The sequence below is a fragment of the Mesoplodon mirus genome (assembly GCF_964341445.2).
Source record: "Mesoplodon mirus genome assembly, chromosome: 15".
NCBI classification, from domain to species: domain Eukaryota; kingdom Metazoa; phylum Chordata; class Mammalia; order Artiodactyla; family Ziphiidae; genus Mesoplodon; species Mesoplodon mirus.
Genome location: NC_138991.1, coordinates 56,236,093 through 56,259,506, shown reverse-complemented (window position 1 = coordinate 56,259,506; position 23,414 = coordinate 56,236,093). Strand labels below are relative to the sequence as shown.

General features: G+C 47.4%; 1 protein-coding gene across 5 annotated transcripts in view; it reads right to left on the bottom strand.

Moving 5' to 3' along the window:
* Window positions 1-23,414, bottom strand: part of LITAF (lipopolysaccharide induced TNF factor) — a 112,154-nt gene that overhangs the window by 25,566 nt on the left and 63,174 nt on the right. The window contains exon 1 of one of the 5 annotated variants that reach the window (XM_082600418.1): window positions 5,466-5,514. The exons of the other annotated variants lie outside the window; for them this stretch is intronic. The gene's annotated coding sequence lies outside the window, so the exon portion shown is untranslated. Of the gene's footprint in view, window positions 1-5,465; window positions 5,515-23,414 lie in introns of those variants that run through there. 5 annotated transcript variants of the gene reach the window in all.

Genomic DNA, 23,414 nt, shown 5'->3' with positions numbered 1-23,414 from the left:
CCATATTAATTACCTTTATTATACATTTACATCCCGAGTACTTACTTATAACTAAAGAAGTATTTCCTAAATGAAGACAAATCTTCCTTACAGAAGAATTCCAAATGATATGTGTAGAAGCCCCCTCCCTCCAGGAGGTGGAGATTAATCTAGCCCCTCCCTCTCCTAGGTGTGGGCTGGATTTAGTATCTTGCTTTTAAAGAATAGTCTAGGAAAAGAGAAAAAGACTAACTATCTGCAATGGAGAAAGCTGGCAAACACCATGTTAACCTAGAGACGAAGGTTAACATCATTAGCAATGTCACATGGGTATCATGTACCTCCTGATGTGATGCGAAGAGCCCTTCATCTCTGTGGCCTTCTTCCCCCAAACCCATAACCCCAGTGCAATCATGAGAAAAACATCAGACAAACCCAATGTGAGGGTAATTCTATAAAATCTCTGCCCGGTACTCTCTAGAAAGTCATGAAAAACAAGGAAAGGAAAGACTGAGAAACCGTAGTAGACGGAGGAGACTGGGAGATGGGGTGATTAAATGCAGTATGGTACCCTGGGTGGGATCTTAGAACAGAAAAGGGATGTTGGTGGAAACACTGGTGAACTCCAAATAACGTCTGGAATGTGATTAACAGTGAGCTACCAATGTCAGTTTCCTAGTTTGACAAATATCCTGTGGTGATGATGTAAGATGTTGGGGGGGGGTAGACGGGACGACTGGGTGAGGGGTAGGTGAGAACTCCCTGCACTAACTGCTACTTTCTTGCAAATCTAAAATTAAACTATAAGATGAACTGGAGCAGGCAGGCCTCACTCAAAAGCATTCAAGTTCAGTTTTTAAAAACAAAAACAAAAAAATTTTAAGGTTTACTTTTTTAAGTTTTTTTTTTTTTCTCAAGTGTATTTTGGTTAAATGGGAAAGGTTAAGTGGAGGTGGGGGTGATGATCAGGGTTTCTATTATTTCTCACTGAGGATGAGTGGATGGATACTTAAGTAGGTAGATAGATAGATATCACCATATTTAAGCAAATGGGCCTTAGAGTTTAATGAATCTCCAAACCTCCCAGCTGAATGCACACTGATTCCCGGTCACAAATCTGTACCCCCTCCCTTAAGATAGATTTTTAAAACTCTCACAAAGTGGTTTTAACCACAGGTAGGTGATAAACTCTTCTAAAAATATATCCTCCTGTTTTCTAGATTTAGGTATTAGATCAACATACAAAAGGGCAAAGCCTTCAGAGAGAAGATAAAGCAGCTTTTCCACCACCAACTTAATCCTCTAAGATCAGTTCTTTCAGGAAGAAAAAGAGGAAGACTATTCAATTCCACTCTCTGCCCCCACCGTGCGGCCCCAGAAAAGAATCTTGCTCCGAGTATACGTGCATCACAGAAATGACCCCAGGAAAAAAAGGCATTCCTTCAGCAAAAGAAGGACACACACACACATGCAAATTGTCAGGTCCCCTAAGAAAACAGTCTAGTTTGTACACAAGGTGGAGAACCAGCTGAGGAGGTCAAAGAGAGCTGGTCTTTCACAGTCACTAGAGAAAAATGTTCTTTACAATAATGTGAGCACAAGTGAAACCTGATTTCAAAAACCCTAACGAACTATCTGACTTCTACATTTAGTCAATCAAATATTGTTCAAAATACTTAAACTAAAGGCCACTGGCTAGCAATCTTTAAAATACAAAGATTCTGCGACGCTGTGTTTGCTGTAATGTAATTTAACCCGTATATGGCACCAGGAAACGGCCCAGGCAAATGGTGCTTCTTAAACTCTCAGTCAGTAAGGAGGAAGAATTTAGACAAAAGGGGAAATTGGGATCTCCAACTCTCTTTGGGAAAGGAAGTGAGAAATTACACTAAGGTTCTTAGGCTAATGGACCCCAAAACAAATTCAGATTCGGTCTCCCTCAGTTAAAAAATACCAAAGCTCACAGGGAAAGATTTCAGAGACATGTTTTCAAAAGACATCTTCTAAATTCAGTCTGTTTCACAAGTCAAAGATAAAGTGACCACAATCTGAGAGCCAGGTTCAAAGATGGCATAACTACAAATTACACTGATTTGTAGAATGGAAAATCCTTCCACTGGGGAGCTGGGCTGCTCCCCCAAAATCAGAGAGGGCAATTTCCCCCTAGATTCCTGGTGAAACCACATCCCCAGTTTCCACATGAATGATAGTTTTTGATGAAACAGCACAATGAGAACATTAATGGGACTACATCAGGAGACAAAATGATATGTACCCTGATTACAACTTCATAAAAAAACAGGCACCATGACAAAAGATAAAACTGCCAAATAAGGAAAACTTATTGCTAGTTGTTTCGTTCACAGGGTGAGATTATACCTGATAATCTTCTTTATCTTTCATGCTTTCTGTAATATTGTTATTTTTTATATAACTTTAAAAACTATCAATGCAGCCTTCATGAATAACCTCCCTGGACTCAAGGTTAGGGCAAGTCAATGCTAAGCTCTTAAATTTACCCTAGGAACACTGTCAATCCTAAAACTCCATGAGCTAAGTAAGCTTCAATTCTCCATCATCATTTTCCCTGAAGTTACCTTCTTCACCCACAAAGAAAAAAGTGCCTCTGGCTTTTCCGATCTTGGTGAATTAACTTCCTACCTACTAGGCGAACAGGGAATCACCACACAGACACCCTTGATATTTCCTTTCTTCTGTCCAGGTCTTAAACCCTATGAAACTACACACAGTTCTTCTACCGAAATAACCTGAGGCTAAGGGACAACTTCATTAGCTACGAAAGTGTTATCCTGACTGCCCAGAGTGCAAACAATAAGATGAAATTGTGAGGACCCGGGAAAGTACCACTTAGAACTCGAATAACAATGTTAAGATAAGTAAACACCAGTCAAGTTCACAACAGGCCATGGGGGGGTCAAATGGGCACCAAAGACACCATAAACACGTCAGTACTGAAGTACAGCAGAGTTAAGGACGCCTTATTTGCATGACGAGATGGACCACCTCGCCCACTGAGCTATTTTTGTTGCAGTAAAAGCACAAATAAGGACAAGTCACTGTGCCAAGACTCTAGGACTTCGTGTCAGATCCCGCTTTTTCCACGTCACTGTAGCTGGGGTTGATTCGTCTTCGGTGGGAGAATTTTAAGTCCCTGATGGCATACTCCCGGTTCTCAGAGTGGCACCATAGCACCTCTGGCTGTGGGTAATGGCAACAAAGCATGCCCTGTCTATCTCCTTGAAAATGAACTTCGGCCTTCCAGTTCCTTTGCTCTCAGTGGTTCCCCTTTTACTGTCCTCAACTATGGGCTAGTCTGTGCCTCCTCCGAAGCTTTGCTGAGCCCCTTCTGCTCACTCGGAATGCTGCCCATCTAGTCCGCATGTACCTTCTGCTACATGTACTCAGGCCTCTGCTTTTCTATGAAACTTTCCCTGACTAACCTGGCCCCCAACTCACAGCTCCTTCCTTTCCATTCCTTTCAATCCTTCCACAGTCACAAGGGCATTGCTGAGCACTGGCTTTTCACCTTTGTGTGTTTCCATTTTCCACCCACAGCATAAACCCCTCAGGACCGGGAGCCATTTCTTCTGTGTCCTTTACAAGGCAAGGGTAGCACTTTATTTCCCCACAGCTATCCCGTAAAAGCAACCACAGGAACAAAGGGAAGTTTACTCGCCAGAGACAGCGAAATGACTTCAATCTAGTATTTTAGAGACTTCAGAAATTGATTCTCCATCTCAGATCAATCACCGAGTCACTTAATCCATGAAAACATTACAACAAGGATACTTTTACAAATCTGAATAAAAGCATGTATTATTCATGCCTTAAAGTAACAGGAAAGAGGGAAGATGGGCCTCTCCCATCGTAGATCTACAATAAATGTTTCTTAGAGAGTCTGGTGCACATTTAAATTCCAGAGCAAGGACTGGCTGAGAGGTAAGCCAAGGGCAGCATGGCTGTTATTCTATGCCAGGTAGAGCAAGTCACCTGCTCTCTGGACTCCGAGCCAATTGTGATAAAACCAAACATGCTGGTGGAGTCCCAGATACCAGCTCATCCCACTACACGGCATCCAGGTTAGTCCCATTTTAAAAGAGTCACCCAGAGACGTCTTGGGGTAGGAGTAGGAAGGTAAGGGAGGCAGTCAAGCACACACTAATGCAAACCATGTCTTTCCTTAAAAGGGCCCCAGGGGAACTGCAGGGCCAACCTGCATTCCAGACACCGCCTGAACCAGGGCCAGCTCAACAGGCCAAGGATTTATTCCCCTTGGGAAGACCGGTGGGAGAGTCTACCCTGATGGGCTAAGATGGGAAGGTCCTGTGGCTTCCAGAAACTGGATTTCCCAGCCACCAAAGCTCAGTCCAACAGGCAATGACATCAGCCCCACTTATGGGAAGCACAAAAGCCACCAGAAAACTATTCAAAGACCAGCTGGCCTGATCCCTGGAATGCACAGCCCTTCCAGAATACACCCATTTCCCATCACCTCCTCTCCCTGACCCTGACCAAGGGCTTCTGGCACAACAATGACCCCACTGCCCAGATCCACAGGGGCCTGTACAGCAGAGGGGAGGGGGCAACCTGCCTATCTTGGTAGGGAGGGGTGATGTCCACCTCGCCAGCATGTGCCACTGGCATCCATCCAGCACCCGCAGTGGACGGGGTCCCGGGCCAGCCCTGCACTCACAGGGTACCCACCTTACCCCCCATGAAGGGGGCGTCTAGCCAGGGCCCAGGCTCCCTTTGCTCTGTGTCCCGGATTTTCATCTGCTGGGGGCTCCCTAGGCCCTCGGGTGTCCACACAGTCACCGTCTGAGAGCCGTCCTGAAACCTGCGGGGAACCCCCGGGGTCAGGGGAAAAACGCAGATGCCGTGGCCCCTAGAAGTCGAATTTCTGGGACCGGCGTCCGGAAATTCGTCGGGCTTTTTTGTTTGTTATTTGGTTTTGTTTCTAAATCACCGGGTGATGATTCTGGAAATCTCAACTTTGAGACAGCTGCCACCAGAGCGAGTTGAGACTTTCCTGAAAAGCCTCGGGGCGTTCTCTCCGGGGAGGCGGCCCCGCGAGTAGGAAGGGGCGCGCTTTCAGGTTGGGGCGGGACGACCCCACCGCGCGCGATCCGCGGGCGATCTGCCCACTTAGCAGAGCAGGAACGGAACCAGCCTGTCCCGCGGCGGGAACAGGCGCCGAGAGGCTGGAAACCCGGCCTCACCGGCCCCGCACAGAAGATCGAGGCGGGACCTCGACGCCCTCCACCCCACCTCGACCCCGGGGACCCGTCAGGGTTCCCGGCCGCCACGACCCGCGTGGAGCCCGGAGCAGGTGCTCGCGCCCCACGGAGCCCGCTCGCTCCCCACCGCCGGGCCGGGGTACCCCCGATCCGCGCCCCGGCCGCTGCCGGCCCCCATCCGCGCCCCCCACCCGCGCCCCGGCCGCCCGCCCCCCGCGCCGCACTCACCGCCGCCCGCGCAGCCAGTCGAGCCGGGAGGTCTGAGCTGGCGGTACAGGCTGGCGGGCTGGCGGGCGGGCGGCGGGGAGGAGCTCCCGGCGGCGGGGGCGGGAGCTGGACCGGCCGGGGCGGGACGCTGCGGCTTCGGCTTCCGGCTTCTCCACGCCTCCGCGCGCGGCCGGGACCCGCGCCCAGCCACCTGCGGGGGCCGCTAACCCGGGCCTGAGAGCCCGCCAGGGACCTGCGACCCTCCGGCTTCTGCCCTTCCCCTCCACCCCTCCGATCTCCCACTACTCTCGAAACACCCCGGGTTACACCCCAGACCCCGTTCACTCCCTGGAACCCCCAGTTTCAGCCCAGACCCCACTCGCCCCATACTGGTGTCTCCCCTTTCGGATTCTGCCCCTGCTCATCGATCCCCACCACGTGCCCGGACACCCTTGAATCTCCCCTCCTGATTTCCATCCCCTGCTCTCCCCGGCTCGCATGGGTCCCCCATCTCTGGCATTCCTTCTTCCCCACCCTCAGACTATGCGGACCCCCACCCTCGAGTTCCATATCCCGCGCCAAGGGATCCAGTGCTCCCTGCCCTCCGGAGGGCGGCCCTTCTCTCCCCATAACAAATTTCTGTACATTCAGACGCATCCAGACAGCCCAAGATGCTCTATGTGCCTTTGGCCAAGTGCCCACTTTCTCTGAGCCTCAGTCTCCTATCTGTAAAATGGGCATAACAGTGCATATCTCAAAAGATCTACGGGAGAATTAGGTGAGCTAATGCAGGCAAAGCGTTTAACACAGACTGCGTTAAATAAAACTTACCCTATGTTATAAAGCAGAAACTAACACACCATTGTAAAGCAATTATATTCCAATAGACATTAAAAAAAAAAACTTACCCTATCTGCTAACTATTGTACTTTGTATGCCCCCAGGGTGGCCCGTGGCCCCTCCATCACTGAAAACTGGAAATCAGTAACTACTGTTTCAGCAAAACCCTCTGCCCCTAAACAGGTGCTGCGTATCTGATAAGAGCCCCCATTATGCTGCTACAGTAATAATAGCAGCCCTGATCCAGCAGGTCCCCCTGGGAAGTCATTACAGGGCACTGATAAGCTGATGTGGCTTTGAGAGTACAGAGTCCTGGAGAATGGGTGGAACCCTAATGTGGCTACCTAGAGAAACGCCACCTGGGTGGGGAGCCTAAAATCCCCCTTGCGGATTCATAGACCTGGATCCCAGAACTCCTCTGGTGGTGGAACCCTCCCCCCCTTTACACTGAGACCCAGGCAGAGAGTGACTTGCCCAATGTCTTATAGCAAACTGTCCCCTTCTTCCCTGCCCAAAGCTCTTACCACCTTTCACCACGTGGACCCAGCTACCAGCAGCCACGTATTACTACCAGCCCTGGACGTATTACTCAGTTAAAGGAGGGGATTTCAAAGTTCTCCCCAGCATGAGAAGTTGCTACGTAGATGTTATTAGTGATGCCAATCTTTTCTTGTTTTAAAACTATAGAGAGGGCTTCCCTGGTGGCGCAGTGGTTGGGAGTCCACCTGCCGGTGCAGGGGACACGGGTTCGTGCCCTGGTGTGGGAGGATCCGACGTGCCGCGGAGCGGCTAGGCCCGTGAGCCATGGCCGCTGAGCCTGCGCGTCCCGAGCTTGTGCTCCGCGACAGGAGAGGCCACAACAGTGAGAGGCCCGCGTATCGGAAACAAAAACAAAAACAAAAACAACTATAGAGAAAGCTGGATTGTGCCCAACACCTGATGTCTTGACATTAACACAAAGTATCACAGACCATTGATAGCAAGAGGTGAGCCCTACAGAAAATGTGTCAGAGCAAAACCTTGAAGAAACAGCCTTTCTTCCTTCCTTCCTCCCTCTCCCCCATCCTCTTCTTTCCTTCTTCCTTTCTACTGAAGGAAAAGCAATCGCACACCTGAATTTCCTTCTCTATTACTCATTGCTAAGCCATCTTCATTCATTTCTCTCCCCCCAACTGCTGAGCCACAACAGGAGCTGGTTTTGTTTTCTCATCTGTCCTAAATACTTACTGCATCCGTGAGTTTGCGATTATTTATGGGGAGAGTTATAAAACTGTAACCCTTTTTTGATCCCTGAAAAAAACACAGAGTTGGAATTTCCAACCCAACGCTTCCAGGAAGGGAAGAGAAGTAAACCAGCCACATAATCATCTTTTTCTGTGTCATCAATAGACACAGAAAAAGCATACGACAAAATCCAAAACCTTTTTTTTTTTTCTCCATTTTTTGGCCATACCACACGGCATGTGGGACCTTAGTTAGTTCCCCAACCAGGGGTCAAACCCGCACCCCCTGCAGTGGAAGTGTGGAGTCTTAACCACTGGATCGCCAGGGAAGTCTACCAAATCCAACACCTTTTCAAGATATAAAGACACTCAACAAACTTGGAATAGAAAGACACTTCCACAACCTGATAAGGAGCATCTACGAAAAGCCCAAAGCAAACATCATCTCCATGATGAAAGACAGGATGCTTTCCCCCTTGAGATCAAGTACAAGCAAGGATGTCTGCTTTCACAACTTCTATTCAACACTGTACTAGAAGTTCTAGCCAGAGCACTTAGGCAAGAAAAAGAAATAAAAAGCACCCAGATTGGAAAGGAAGGAGTAAAACTATCTCTATTTGTAGATGACATCATCTTGTATATAGAAAATCCTAAGGAATCCACAAAAACTGTTAGTGCAAATAAACAAGTTCTGTAAGGCGGCAGGATACCAGATCAACATTTAAAATATCAGTGGCATTTCTATACACTAGCAAGGAACAATACAAAAACGAAATGCAGAAAACAGTTTAACTAAGGAAGTTTAAGACTTCTTCACTGAATGTTGCTGAAGGAAATTAAAGAAGACCTAAATAAATGGGAAGATATTCACGTGGTATATCGGAGTTCTATCAGAGAAATGGAACCAGAGATAGATAGATACACAGACACATAGATACACAGATATAGATAGAGAGATAGATACGAAACTCCTGAGCAGGAGCTGAAGCTCTAGTCCATAGGTGGAATTCTTCTGGGAAACCTCAGTTTTGCTATTAAGGCCATTCAACTGGTTGGATAAGGCCCAAATTACCAAAATAATCTCCTTAAAGTCAACTTGTTGTAGAAGTTAACCACATCTACAAAATACCTTCACAGCAACACCTAAATTAGCATTTACTTGAATTACTGGGTAATATAGCCTAGCCAAGTTGACACATAAAACTAACCATCATGGATGGTAATACTCCCCAAACTTATGTAGAGATCCAATGTAATTTCTATCTAAATCCCAACTGCCTCTTTGGCAGAAATAGATAAGCAGACACTAAAATTCATATGGAATTGCAAGGGACTCTGAATAACCAAAACAATTGTGAAAAAGAACAAAGTCAGAGGACTCACACTTCTTAATTTCAAAAGTTATTATTCAGTACAAAGCTACAGTAATCAAAGCATGTGTTATGGGCATAAGAATAGACATATAAACCAATGAAATAAAATTGAGCTTATGAACCCATACATCTGTGGGCAATGGGTTTTTGAGAAAGATATCAAGACCATTCCATGGGAAAAGAGTCTTTACAGCAAGCGGTGCTGGAACAACTGGATATTCACATGCAAAACAATGAAGCTGGGGCTTCCCTGGTGGCGCAGTGGTTGAGAGTCCGCTTGCCGATGCAGGGGACACGGGTTCGTGCCCCGGTCCGGGAAGATACCACGTGCCACGGAGCAGCTGGGCCCGTGAGCCACGGCCGCTGAGCCTGCGTGTCCGGAGCCTGTGCTCCACAGTGGGACAGGCCACAACAGTGAGAGGCCCGCGTACAGCAAAAAAAAACAACAATGAAGCTGGATCCCTACCTCACACTATAGAAAAAAATGAATTCAAAATGGAAAAACTAAAAAAAAAAAAAAAAAAAAAAGGAAAAACTATAAAACTCTTAGAAGGAAACAAAAGTGTAAATCCTCATGACCTTGGATTAGGCAATGGTTTTTCAAATATGACATCAAAAGCACAAGCAACAAAAGGAAAAAATAGATAAATTGAACTTCATCATGATTAAAAACTTTTGTGCATAAAAGGACACTAACAGCATACTTCGGCTATATTATGGGTTCAGTTCCAGACCACCACAATAGTGAATATTGCAATAAAGTAACTCACACGAATTGTTTAGTTTCCCAGTAAATATAAAAGTTATGTTTACACGCTACTATAGTCTATTGTGTGCAATAGCATTATGTCTAAAAAAAAGTACATACCTTAATTTAAACATACTTTATTGCTAAAAACTGCTAATCATCATCTGAGTCTTCAGCTAGTCTTAGTAGTAACGTCAAAGATCACCGATCACAGATCACCATAACAAATATAACAGTAATGGAAAAGTTGGAAATATTTCGGGAATTACCAAAATGTGACAGAGACACAAAATAAGCAAATGCTCTTGAGAAAATGGCTTCAACAGACTTGCTCAATGCAGGGTTGCCACAAACGTTCAATTTCTAAAAAAAAATGCTATGTCCACGAAGCACAATAAAGCAAAGCAGCATAAAATAAAGTATGCCTGTATCAAGAGAGTGAAAAGACAATCCACAGAATGGGAGAAAATATTTGCAAATCGTACATTTGATCAGGATCTAATATCCAGATTTTATAAAGCACCCTTACAAGTCAACAACAAAAAGACATCAACCCAATTTTTTTTTTTTTTTTTTTTGCGGTATGCGGACCTCTCACTGCTGTGGCCTCTCCCGTTGCGGAGCACAGGCTCTGGACGTGCAGGCTCAGCAGCCATGGCTCACGGGCCCAGCCGCTCCGTGGCATGTGCGATCTTCCCGGACCGGGGCACAAACCCGTGTCCCCTGCATCGGCAGGCGGACTCTCAACCACTGCACCCCCAGGGAAGCCCAAAAATAGTCTTTTAAAAAAAAAAGTTTTAGAGATGGATAGTGGTGATGATTGCACAATATTGTGAATGTACTTGGTGCCACTGAACTGTACACTTAAAATGGTTGAAATGATAAATTTTATGTTATGTATATTTTACCACACACACACACAAATTTAACTTAAACAAAAAATTGGCAAAGAACTTGAATAGACGTTTCTACAAAGAAGATATACAAACACCAACAAGCACTTGAAAAGATGCTCAACATCTTTAGTCATCAGGGAAATGCAAATCAAAACCACAATGAAAAACCACTTCATACCCACTATGGTGGTCATAAAAATTTTTTTTTTGTTTTAATGGAAAATAACAATCGTTGGGGAGGATGTGAAGAAACTGAAACCCTCATACATTGCTGGTGGGAATATAAAATGGTGCAGCCACTATTCTACCCCTGGTATATACACAAAAGAATTGAAAACAGGTATCCAAACAAAAATTTGTACAGGAATGTTCATAGCATTATTCACAATAATCAAAAGATGGAAATAACCCAAATGTCCACTAACTGATGCACGGATAAACAAAGTGTGGTATACCCTTATGATGGAATATTATTTGATCATAAAAGGAAGTGAAATACTGATACCTGCGACAGTGTGGATGGACCTTGAAAACATGATGCTAAGTGAAAGAAGCCAGACACAAAAGGTCACATATCATATGATTCCATTTATATGAAATTTCAAGAATAGGAAAACTCTATAGATACGGAAAGCTGATTGGTAGTTGCCAGGGGCTGGAAGGAGTGCGGTAGGTAATAGGTATGGGGTTTCTTTGGGGGGTTGCTAAAAGTGTTCTGGAAGCCAGTAATGGTGAAGGTTGTGCAATATTTTGAATTGTGAAGTTTACTGAATTGTAGAGTTTAAAATGGTTAAAATGTTAAATTTTATATTATGTGAATTTATCTCAATTAAAAAAATAAAAGTAAACCAGGCATCTCACGTACGCTCTGTGAGGACACAGCAGGGGGGGGCAGTTATACGTACATCTGTGACTGTTTCTCTTCCCACTGAAGATTCTGCAGCTGTATTCTAACCTGAAAGGGCCCAGAACAAGATCTGGGAAGTGGACACATTACATGCCAACACCCCTGGCATCACATGAACCAGACAGAAAGGGGGAGATGTCCTCTGGGTATATTCTGAAATTTCAGCAGCCAGGGGAGAAAAACAGTTTGCATGAAAGAATGCAGGCTAGGGCTTCCCTGGTGGCGCAGTGGTTGAGAGTCCGCCTGCCGATGCAGGGGACACGGGTTCGTGCCCCGATCCCGGAAGATCCCACATGCCGCGGAGCGGCTGGGCCCGCGAGCCATGGCCGCGGAGCCTGTGTGTCCGGAGCCTGTGCTCCGCAACGGGAGAGGCCACAGCAGTGAGAGGCCCGCGTACAGCAAAAAAAAAAAAAAAAAAAGAATGCAGGCTATAATCCCATTTTTTGTTAAAAAGAAAAAAAAATGCACACACATACACCTGGAAAAATGTCTTCACACTTTTTCAAGGATAAAAGAACGTGATAAATAGTTGTCTCTGAGTGAGGAGAATTAGGATTTTTCCTCTCCTTTTGCTACTTTCCATTTTCTAACCTTTTTTTTTTTTTGTGGTACGTGGGCCTCTCACTGTTGGGGCCTCTCCCGTTGCGGAGCACAGGCTCCGGACGCGCAGGCTCAGTGGCCATGGCTCACGGCCCTAGCCGCTCTGCGGCACGTGGGATCCTCCTGGACTGGGGCACGAACCCGTGTCCCCTGCATCGGCAGGCAGACTCTCAACCACTGCGCCACCAGGGAAGCCCATTTTCTAACATTTTAAGAAACAAACACAAATTGCTGGTTTAGGAAAACTAATTTTCAAAAAAGGAAACCAGTTGCCAGAAACAGCCTCCACTGACTGGTCTGTGTTATTCATAACAATGAATTCTGGTAACTAATGTTTCCATAACACCTTTTTCATTTCCAAAATATGTTTCCCACACACATCACACGATTCATCCTTGCAAAAGCCCTGTGCAGCCGAGATTCTTCCTGCTGAGTTACACAAATGGGGAAACTGAGGCCAGGGACAGGCGAGGCCCTCCCCGTGCCCAGATCCTAGCTCACTGCCCTTGCCCAGGCTCTTGCCCTGGATAAGCTCTTTGCTTCTGCTGCTGCCAAGATAGAGCTGAATTGGAGTGAATTCAGGGGCAGAGAGAGGCCTTGGTGGAGTTGCCAGATGTAGCAAATAAAAACACAAGACTCCCAGTTAAATTTGAATTTCAGATAAACAGCAAGTAATTGTTTAGTATAAGTATGTCCCGAATGTTGCAGTGTTGCAGACTTATAATATATTCTCAGCATTGTACAAGACATACTTAAAACTAGAAAAAATAAATCACTGTTGGTCTGAAATTCACATTTAACTGGGCATTCTCTATTGAAATTCACATTTAACTGGGCGTTCTCTATTCTATCTGGCAATGCTACCTGCCTGGTGCACCAAAGCGATGGCACCTACAGACAGTGGCCCAGGTGGAGGCCCGGGTGAGTTTCCCTGTCCCTGCAATTACATGGGTCAGCCTTTCCCTGGAGGTGTGGGAGACTGTCCCCAAACTAGCCAGGCCTCTGTCTTCACCAGGCCCAGAAGAAGTAGCAAGTGGGGCCTTTCCTGGCCTGCCTAGAGTGAGAACTTTGTTACCTGCTTGGGGGGTAGCCCATTAACTGCAGGGAAAAACAGGTCCTCAGGATGCGAGGCCTGATCCCCTCAATAACACCACCTAAATGACATGCTGTGTGCCTGTGGTTCTATTTAACAAGATATACCCTGACCACAGCAATGGGCCAAGGATGCAGAATAAACCCCCAGTGCAGAAGGAGGAGGACGATGATGATGATAGTGACGGGAAACACTAACACTAACCCTACCCCTGCTGGGTGCTGGACACTGGACACTTTTATATCCATTATCTCCTTTTCTTAAAAAAAAAAACCTCCTGTTTTACAGATGAGGCATCTGAGGCCCAGAGAGGTTAAGTAACAAGCCCCAAGTCACACAGCAAGAAGGTGCCTGGAGATGGGATTTGAACCAAGTCCAGCTGACTCCTGAGACTGTCGCACAGCCTTCTGACTCCCTCAGCTGATGTGTCCTGGGTGCCAGGACTGTTCCAGGGCCTAGAGCTGGGGTAACAAAACAAAGGGCAAAGTCCCAACTCCCCTGGATTTTATGTTCTGGTTGGGAGCAGGAGATAGGTAATGAATCAATAATGAGTACCCTGTGACTTTGCAATCATCCCTGGCTCTTTCTAATTGCTGTAGCTTCCCGGAAACAAATGTCTTCATGGCAAAGAGCTTCGTTCTCTGGGATCCATTCCAACAGCCCTGGGTGGGGAGAAGGGGCGGTGTGGGTGGAGCCTGAATCCCAGAATCATATTTATTTAACAAATGGTGCTCCCAACAACCCTGTGAGGGAAGTATTATCATCTCTACTTTACAGATGTAGCCATTGGAGCCCAGAGAGATTAAGCAAGTTGCCAAAAGTCACGCAGCTAGTAATGGTAGCAGTGGCAGTTTGAACCCAGGCTGGCTGGCTCCATGTTTAGTCACCACGCTGTGGACAGCTTCTTGGTGTAGAGCCTTCTAGATCACCCAGACCTGTAGCTTTCAGGCTGTTGAACCTCAGAGTCTTTCTCTCCAATGTAGCCTCCTACAGAGCCGCAACCCACAACACAAAAATAAGCATTTCCAAGCAACACCTGGCCCTCCCTAGTCTGAAAGGGAACAGCCAACTTCCCACCTCCACCCCCCAGCCAAGGTCTCCATGCAGGTTCCTCTCTTCCCTTGGAGCACCCACAGAGGCCCTTAGCCACTTTTCCTTAATATTTTTGTATGGAGATGTAACTGACATGTAAACATTATATATTAGTTTCAGGTGTACAACATAATGATTCCATATTTGTACATATTGCAAAATGACCGCCACAATAAGTGTAGTTAACATCCATCACCACACATAATTACAAATCTTTTCTTCCTTGTGATGAGAACTTTTAAGATCTATTCTCCTAGCAGCTTTCAAATATATGATGCAGTATTATTATTAACTATAGTCACCATGCTGTGTATTACCTCCCCAGGACCTATTTATTTTATAACTGGAAGTTTGTACACTTTGACCACCTTCACCCACTTCACACACACCCCACCCCTGGCTTCTGGCAACCATCAATCTGTTCCCTTTTTGTATGAGTTTGGTGATTTTTTTTTTTTTTTTTTTCAAATTCCACATGTGAGAGACTTCCCTGGCAGTCCAGCGGTTGGGATTTTGCACTTCCAATGCAGGGGCACGGGGAGGCGGGGCGCGGCGCTGGTTCAATCCCTGGTCAGGGAACTGGGATCTGCATGCTGCACGGCGCAGCCAAAAAAAAAAAATCCCACATGTGAGTGACATCATATGATAGTTATCTTTCTTGGTCTGACTTGTTTCACAGAGGCCCTCCATCTCTTGCACCACTGTCTTTCCAGGTGCCCCAAACACCAGAGCCACCTTTCCACTCAACTTTCAAAGGGACCTCCTCATTTGGGGTTTTCTCCTGGGCACATTGCTGGACTGATTCTGCAATTCCTGGAATTTGAACCTGAATGCCAGTGTTTGTCCATCAGTTCAAGGCTGGTCTCTCTTCCGGCCAGAAGGAGAAGTGCAGGCCAGGGGCGGTGACTGTAGGTCTGGGAAGTCTAGAATTGCCCAACCTCCAGAGGGTCAGACCAGGGCTTGGGGGTGGGAGGTGGGCAGTCAGGCCCCCTCTGTTTGAGGAAGTAGATGGAGCAGTGGTGATGACATCAGGTCTGACACAAGGCCTGGGCCCCAGTCCCCATCTTGGCTCCTTCCCGGTGGTTGGACCTCAGCCAGCCCCCCCTTCCAGACTCTCTTTTCTCTGCTGCCCCAGCATCTCCAGTGAGGTCGTGACAATGAGACGACCTCGTGAAGGGAAGCGGCCTGGCACACAGAAGGCTTCAGGTGTTCATACCTGCTATTATTATTGTGTTGCTGTCGCTGCTGCGGTAGTTGTGTTTAACTGAATTGTAGTTGATGGACAATGTTGGGTGAATTTCTGCTGGACAGCAAAGTGATTCAGTTACACACATACATACATTCTTTTTCATATTCTTTTCCATTATGGTTTATCACAGGATATTGAATATAGTTCCCTGTGCTATATGGTAGGACCTTGTTTTTTTTGTTGTTTTGTTTTTTGTGGTACGCGGGCCTCTCACTGTTGTGGCCTCTCCCGTTGAGGAGCACAGGCTCCGGACGCACAGGCTCAGCGGCCATGGCTCACGGGCCCAGCCGCTCTGCGGCATGTGGGATCTTCCCGGGGCACGAACCCGTGTTCCCTGCATCGGCAGGCGGACTCTCAACCACTGCGCCACCAGGGAAGCCAAGGACCTTGTTTTTTATCCTTACTATATGTAACAGTTTGCATCTACTAACCCCAAACTTGTTGCCGTTGTTTTTAAGGACCTCTTCCATCAAAACCAAATACCCACAAGGCCTATGAGCCCTTTGTTTCTGGAATCACACTTTAGATCTGCTAGCAGCAGCCACAACTCTGTGATAAGAAAATAATCCCACCCAAGCAAATATGCTCATGACCCATCCTGAGCTCCTGACTCAGTTTCCCCACAGTCAAGGCCTCCAGAGCCCCACGTGATCTAAGCCTCACTACTTCTCTGTCCTCGTCTCCAAACACCCTCAATCTCACTCACTCTGCTTCAGCCACACAGGCCTCCCTGCTGTTCCAGCACTGTCCTGCCTCAGGGCCTTTGCACTGGCTGTTTCCCCCTGCCTGAACCACTGGCACCCCAGGTATCAGCATGGCTGGCTCCCTCCTTCAAGCCTTTGCTTAAATGTTACCTTCTCAACCAGGCCCACCCCGACCACCCTCTCTGAAATTACAGCCCCTCCCTCACACTCTTGACCCCATCCCCACTTTTCTGTAACACTTACTACCCTCTCATTAACGACATCGTGTTTATTGTCCCACATCTGATGGTGTGCTGCTTACGGATGTGTCCCAGATGCCCAGCACAAGCCTGGCATTGGAATAAAGAGAAGGCAGGCTGGAGGGGAAGTGGGGAACACCTTGATGTCCCTGACACCCCCCCACTTCCCTTTTCTGCACCCCACCCTCAAGCACATGTAGCCCTGAGGCCCTAACCTGGGAGCATCCCCAGGAAGTCTTATTTCCAGAGCATTTCCACAAAAAAGACGAAGTACACCGCTTCCCCTTTCACCTACCCACCCTTCCGGGATGGAAGTTGTCTCTCCCACCCCCATCCTCACCTCCTCCACCTTCCTGAGCCACTGAAATGAGACACTGAAATGAGACACTGAAATGTGGAAGAAACACTTGCGAAGAACCCCTGAGCAGAAGCCTCTAAGATTTCTTCTCCCTCCTGAGCTAGTCAGAGCCAGGGCTAAATGTTCATTACCAGACCTACTGCATTCCGAACCAAAAATACCCTGTCTAAAACTGTCATTTCTTTTAAAAAATTGTGATCATTTACTACATGCCAAATCCAATAGGAGCGCATTTAGATCCATTATCTTTTTTTTTTCTTTGTTGCGCCGGGTCTTAGTTGTGGCATGCAAACTCTTAGTTGCAGCATGCATGTGGGATCTAGTTCCCTGACCAGGGATCAAACCCAGGCCCCCTGCATTGGGAGCTCAGAGTCTTAACCACTGTGCCACCAGGGAAGTCCCTAGATCCATCATCTTGTTTAATCTTCATGACAACCCATCATTCTTAATAAAAACAACAATAATAATAAATGCATAGCCAGGCATCAGCCTAACATGTTTATTAACTCACTTAATCCTTGCAAGAACCCTAGGAGATAGATGTTATTATTCTCCCCATTTTACAGATGAGGAAATCAAGACACAGAGAGGTTACATAGCTTGCCCAAGGTCACACAGTGGGGTTAGTGTGAAGCCAAGATCAGAATCCAGAGAGGCTCTTTCTAAAGTCCCTGGTGGTCCAGTGGTTAAGACTCCACACTTCCACTGCAGGGGGCACAGGTTCGATCCCTGGTTGGGGAACTAAGATACCGCAAGGCACAGCCAAAATAAATAAATAAAGTCTGTGCGCTTACCCACAGACTTATTCTATCCTGTTTCCCCGAGTAGGAATTCTAAACCCCATTTTATAAAAGATGAAGCAACCAAGACCCAAGGTTTTTCCCACTTGTAAGTGTCAGAACCAGGATTTGAACCTAAGATACGACTGCAAATAAAGTGCCCATTCTAATGCACTGCAGCTGCAGGGTCCCAGTCCAACTCATGTACACACGTGCATGGGACCAGCTTTGACCCCCTGGGAACTTACTGCCCAAGTCACACAATATAAAAGGCCCAAGGACTCCAGACAGAAAAGCCATCGATGTGGAAGAGCTTTGGAATCAGGATTGAGGAGGGTTCCCTCCTCCAACGCCCTCGAGTGACAAAAGAGGAAGCAAAGGAGGAGAAAGAAGAAGTGAATTGGAACCCGACTCATTTCTAAAACCCACATATGTATTTCCCAGCATCGTAAGCAGGGTGTGATACAAAACAAAATCCTGTGCGGTCATTGGGTGTAGGGGACCCTGTGGGAGCAAAGTGTCCTCTGTGCCCCTAGACGCACGCCTCAATGAACCCCCCACCCCAGGCCATTCCCAGCAGCAATCATGATGACTGAGGGGTGCTTTCTTCCTGACCTGCGGATCCCATGCTGGGAATCACTGCACAGATGTCCCTGTAGCTGTGCATGGATGGGGTATCCCCTCCCCCAAACCTCGCTGATGACAGCCCAACGTGGAGACAAGGCGAATGGCTGTTAAGAAGGAGCTGGACACGGGCTTCCCTGGTGGTGCAGTGGTTGAGAGTCCGCCTGCCGATGCAGGGGACACGGGTTTGTGCCCCGGTCCGGGAAGATCCCACATGCCGCGGAGCGGCTAGGCCTGTGAGCCACGGCTGCTGAGCCTGTGCGTCCAGAGCCTGTGCTCCGCAACGGGAGAGGCCACAACAGTGAGAGGTCCGCGTACCACAAAAAAAAAAAAAAAAAAAAAAGGAAGCTGGACAAACACCTCATGAAAAACCACTCATGATTTTTCCTCTGCTGCCATTAAGGAGGAAGAAATAGTGCTCTATGTCCATTTACAGAAAGTGGGCTGTAAAATCCTCAAGTGTGAAAAGCAAGTCATAGAACGAGGAGTCGAGAACAGTGACGTTATGTATTATTAACATCTACAGCAGGGGACTTCCCTGGTGGCGCAGTGGTTAAGGCTCTGCCCTCCCAATGTAGGGGCCTGGGTTCGATCCCTGGTCAGGGTACTAGATCCCACGTGCATGCCGCAACTAAGAGTTCACATGCTGCAACTAAGGAGCCTGTGTGCCACAACTAAGGAACCCAAGAGCTTCAACTAAGACCAAGTGCAACCAAATAAATAAGTAGATAAATAGATATTTTTAAATAAATAAACAAAACAAAAACAAAAACATCTACAGCTGTAGTTTCACTGACGGTTACACCAAGGCATGTGAGACATGAAATTATGTGACTGGGTTAAGACCAGCCACCTTTCTTTTTAAAGGAAATGGGATAGAATGGAATAGACTGTCATAGAACAAAACAGAACAGAATAGACAACCCCAGCCAGCATTCCTTATAATAAGCATCATTGCATAAAACTTCTGTTCTACCTATATTCCACTGTCCGTGTGTACTGGGTTACAATGCAAAATCTATTTTTTCATTGTGGCTCATAGCTAAACAAAAAGTTTGAAAACCCCTGATATGGAACATATCTAAAAGAAAGGACCCAACGAACCAAGAGAGTTACCCTCTGAAGAGAAGAGGGAGGCAGGCAGGGGCTTTATTTTACACAATTCTATACTATTTGGGTTTTTCTTTTTTAAACAATGAGCATGCATTGCTTTTGCAATAAAATAAAGAACTTTTTAAACCTTTTAGTAAAAATAAACATCCCTGCCTCAGTCTCCAGGAAAGAGGCTGTGCTGTTTGAGCTGTCAACAACTTTTTGATGTGAAAAAGACCAAATCCCTACCCCGAGGGGCTGTGCCTCCCAGCAGGCTATAAGGGCCTCCCTGGTTTTTTTCCACCCGTCCTTCTCTTCCCCTCCAGAAAGCCACAGGATCATCCAAAAAAGGAGACACGCCTTAAGCTGTCACTCTCTATTTTCGAAAATGGAACAGGCGCACCAGTTTTGGGGCTAGATTGTCGTGCAGAGCCCTGGTGATGCGTCTGCCAGATGGGGAGGGGCCTGGAACGCCCCCTCGCCACACACAGGCCAGTTTTCCTGCCATTTAGAGCAATAGGAGGATATCACAGACTGTTAGGAAAATCAACAGACCCCTCCACTAGCCCTGCCTGCCATCCCCACATTGTGTTTTCAGCTCAGTGTTATATCATAAGTATTTTCTATGTTGATAAAGAGCTCTCATAACTCCTTCTTCTAAATGCCTCTTAAGAATCCACAAAGGGGCTTCCCTGGTGGTGCAGCGGTCGAGAGTCCACCTGCCGATGCAGGCGACACGGGTTCGTGCCCTGGTCCAGGAAGATCCCACATGCCGCGGAGCGGCTGGGCCCGTGAGCCGTGGCCGCTGAGCCTGCGCGTCCGGAGCCTGTGCTCCTCAACGGGAGAGGCCACAACAGTGAGAGGCCCGTGTACCACAAAAAAAAAAAAAAAAAAAAAAAAAGAATCCACGAAGGGGTTACAACAGATGTATCATGCCCAGTGATTCCTATTACAAATGTCACGTCAGTAGATATCACTGGGCACTCAGTCTTTCTTTCCTTGTTTTAGGATTAGTTCCTTTGGGCAAATTCCCAGAAGCATGATCGCTGGAAAGGAAAGTGTAGGCCTTTCCAGCCCCTGAAACACTCTGTCAAACTGCTTTCTGAAAGGGCTGAGACCCACACCTTTTTAAGGAACTGCAGGCTGGCATGATTAAGTCACCACCACCTCTGACTCCTGACGTGAAACATCTGTGACCCAGGCGCCCTGTGTCAGGAAGAGACAGCAATGTAGCAAAGAGAGAGACTTCCTCTCCTACTGTGGGAACTGGCCAGGGCCTGAGCCACAGCGGAGCGTACCCTCACCCTGGCCAGTCCTCAAGGACTCCGGAGGGCAGGGAGGGCATCACTTCCTCTCCTTCCACAGTGGGAACCTGGAACCAGGCCCTCAGCATCCCAAAGCCAGGGCTGGGAGGATGGACTTCATCGGTAGGCTGTCACCATGAAGAATGTGGTCCATCCCCGGCACCTCCACCAAAAAAAAAAAAAAAAAAATGTGGTCCAGAGCATGTTCTGCTGGTGGCTTAGTCAGGTTGGCTGCTATACCAGAATACCACAGACAAGATGGCTTATAAACATCGCACATTTATTTCTCACAGTTCTGGAGGCTGGGAAGTCCAAGATCAAGGGGCTGGTAGATTCTACATCAGTGAGAGCCCACTTCCCAGTTCTTAGATGACTGGGTTTTTTGGGGGTGTTTTTTGTTTTTTTGCGGTATGCGGGCCTCTCACTGCTGTGGCCTCTCCCGTTGCGGAGCACAGGCTCCGGACGCGCAGGCTCAGCAGCCACGGCTCACGGGCCCAGCCGCTCCGTGGCATTTGGGATCTTCCCGGACCAGGGCACGAACCCGCGTCCCCTGCATCGGCAAGCGAACTCTCAACCACTGCGCCACCAGGGAAGCCCTAGATGACTGTTTTCTCTCTGTGTCCTCACATGGTGGAAGGGTTGAGGGAGTTCTCTGGGGTCTCTTTTATAAGGGCACTAATCCCATTCACAAGGGCTCCACCCTCATTACCTACTCACCTCCCAAAGACCCCACCTCCTAACACCATCACATTGAAAGTTAGGCTTCAACATATTAATTTGAGGGGGACACAGACATTCAGTCGTGGGAAAATGCTGAGCAAGGAAGACAAGGCCTATGGTTTGGCCAGATGGGGTAGATGGATGGGTGGGGACACAGCTCAGTGTCGGCTCTGGCTTCGGGGACCCCGCAGACCCCCACAAAGCCTGGGTCCTCGTGGCTGAAAATCTGCAGCTTCCTGCTTCCAGGCAAGACCCTTGCACACTTCTCTAAGGGTTGGCAAGGAGAAAAGGAGGTTGCACTTTTCCTGTGTGACACCCCCCCTTCCCAAGGGTATGGAGCCCTCCCCAGCTCAGTGTTGGAGTGGAGCGATTGAGGACAAGAAAGAACAAAAAGAAGGGCTCTGACGAAGTCCCCAGCAGTGTGCTTGTTCTGAGCCCTTCAGCGAGTTACTTAGCATTCTCACAACCGCACCAAGCCAAGCGCCATGGTCCCGGCCGAAACCTATCACCGGCTGCCCACTTAGGATCAAGACCAAACTCTCACCATGGCCTTTGACCTCCGAAGCCTCCCACCCCCATCTCCAGCTTCCCATTTTCTCCTTAGGGCATCGCTCATTGAGGGTGTGTAATTACCCATGTGGTTAAGAGATGCCTTTTTGTTAAACTCATTATGGACCATTACAAACAGCTTCCCCATCACCTACTTGTGGTCCATCTGATACCGTCTATGTATCCCCACGCCTTCCTCCGTCACTGGATTTTTTAAAAATAAATTTTAAAAAAGAATAATTTTAGGGAATTCCCTGGTGGTCCACGCTTTCACTGCCAAGGGCCCAGGTTCAATCCCTGGTCAGCGAACTAAGATCCTCCAAGCCGAAAGGTGCGGCCAAAAAAATTAAAAAAGAAGAATTTTAGTTTTACAGACTGAATTGTTTCAAAGCAAATCCTTGACATCAAATGTCATCTGTAAACACTTTGGGTTGAGTCTCTAAAAGATGAGAACTCTTTTGAAAAATATAACCACAAAACTACGATGTGCCCCCACCCCTCACCCCAAAATGAACAACTTCTGAATTTCATCCAATGTCATCCAATCTGAGTTTATATTTCCCTGACAGTCTCATAAATGTTTTTAAAAGAATCTGGTTTGTTCAAAACAGGATCCTGTTCACGGTGTCATCAGCACCTGGCACTCAGCTCATTTGGCCCATAGTAGGTGCTCAGTAAACACTTGCTGGGTTACCAAATGAGAAGAAAAAATAATCAAAACGACAGCTCACATTTTCAGAGTACTTCTCAGGCTGGACCCCATGCATTTTCTCATCTGTCTAACCCAGGCAGCCATACCAAGAGGTGATGCCTTTTGTTGTCCCATTTTACAAAGGACAAAACTGAGCCCAGAGAGGTGAAGTGACTTGCCCGAGGCCACACAGCAAGGATAGAATAGACCAGTGAAGAGGGCGTGGGGCACTATCTCACTGTGCCAAGTGCTACCCTTAACCTGACAACAGCCCTCAATCTGCAGGTGAGGAAACTGCTGGGCAAGGCTGGCCTCACCCACACCCAACTGTTCCCCAGCAACATGAAGACAGACAGGCACTTGGCATGATTTCCAGGGCCAGGAGTTAATCCCCTCTCCACCCCTAGACCCCATCGGTGCCCTGCAGAGGGATTCCTAACCCACTTTCTCTCCTCCAGGAGGACTCCAGGAACATCCTCCTCTGGGCCCCTGAAGGAGAAGCAAAGTCATCTCAGGTTGCCCTAACCCTGTTCGGTCATGCAACAGATATTTATTTCTCATCAATAGCTGCCAGCCATTGTGGCAGGCCCAGGAGAACAAGTAATGGCCGAGACCAAGTTTAAGTCCAGTGGGGAGAAAGATCTTAAAGGAGACCACCAAATGTATTTATAATGGTCAATGGAAAAAGGGCACGAGGGAAGGATGTAGAGGCTCTAGGTACATCTGGGTGTGGTGGTCAGGGAGGGCTTCCTGGAGGAGGTGAGGCCAGGGCTGATTTTTTTTTTTTTTTTTTTTTTTTTTTTTGCTATGCTGCCACTCAGCTTGTGGGATCTTAGTTCCCTGACCAGGGGTTGAACCTATGCCCTTGGTAGTGAAAGCACAGAGTCCT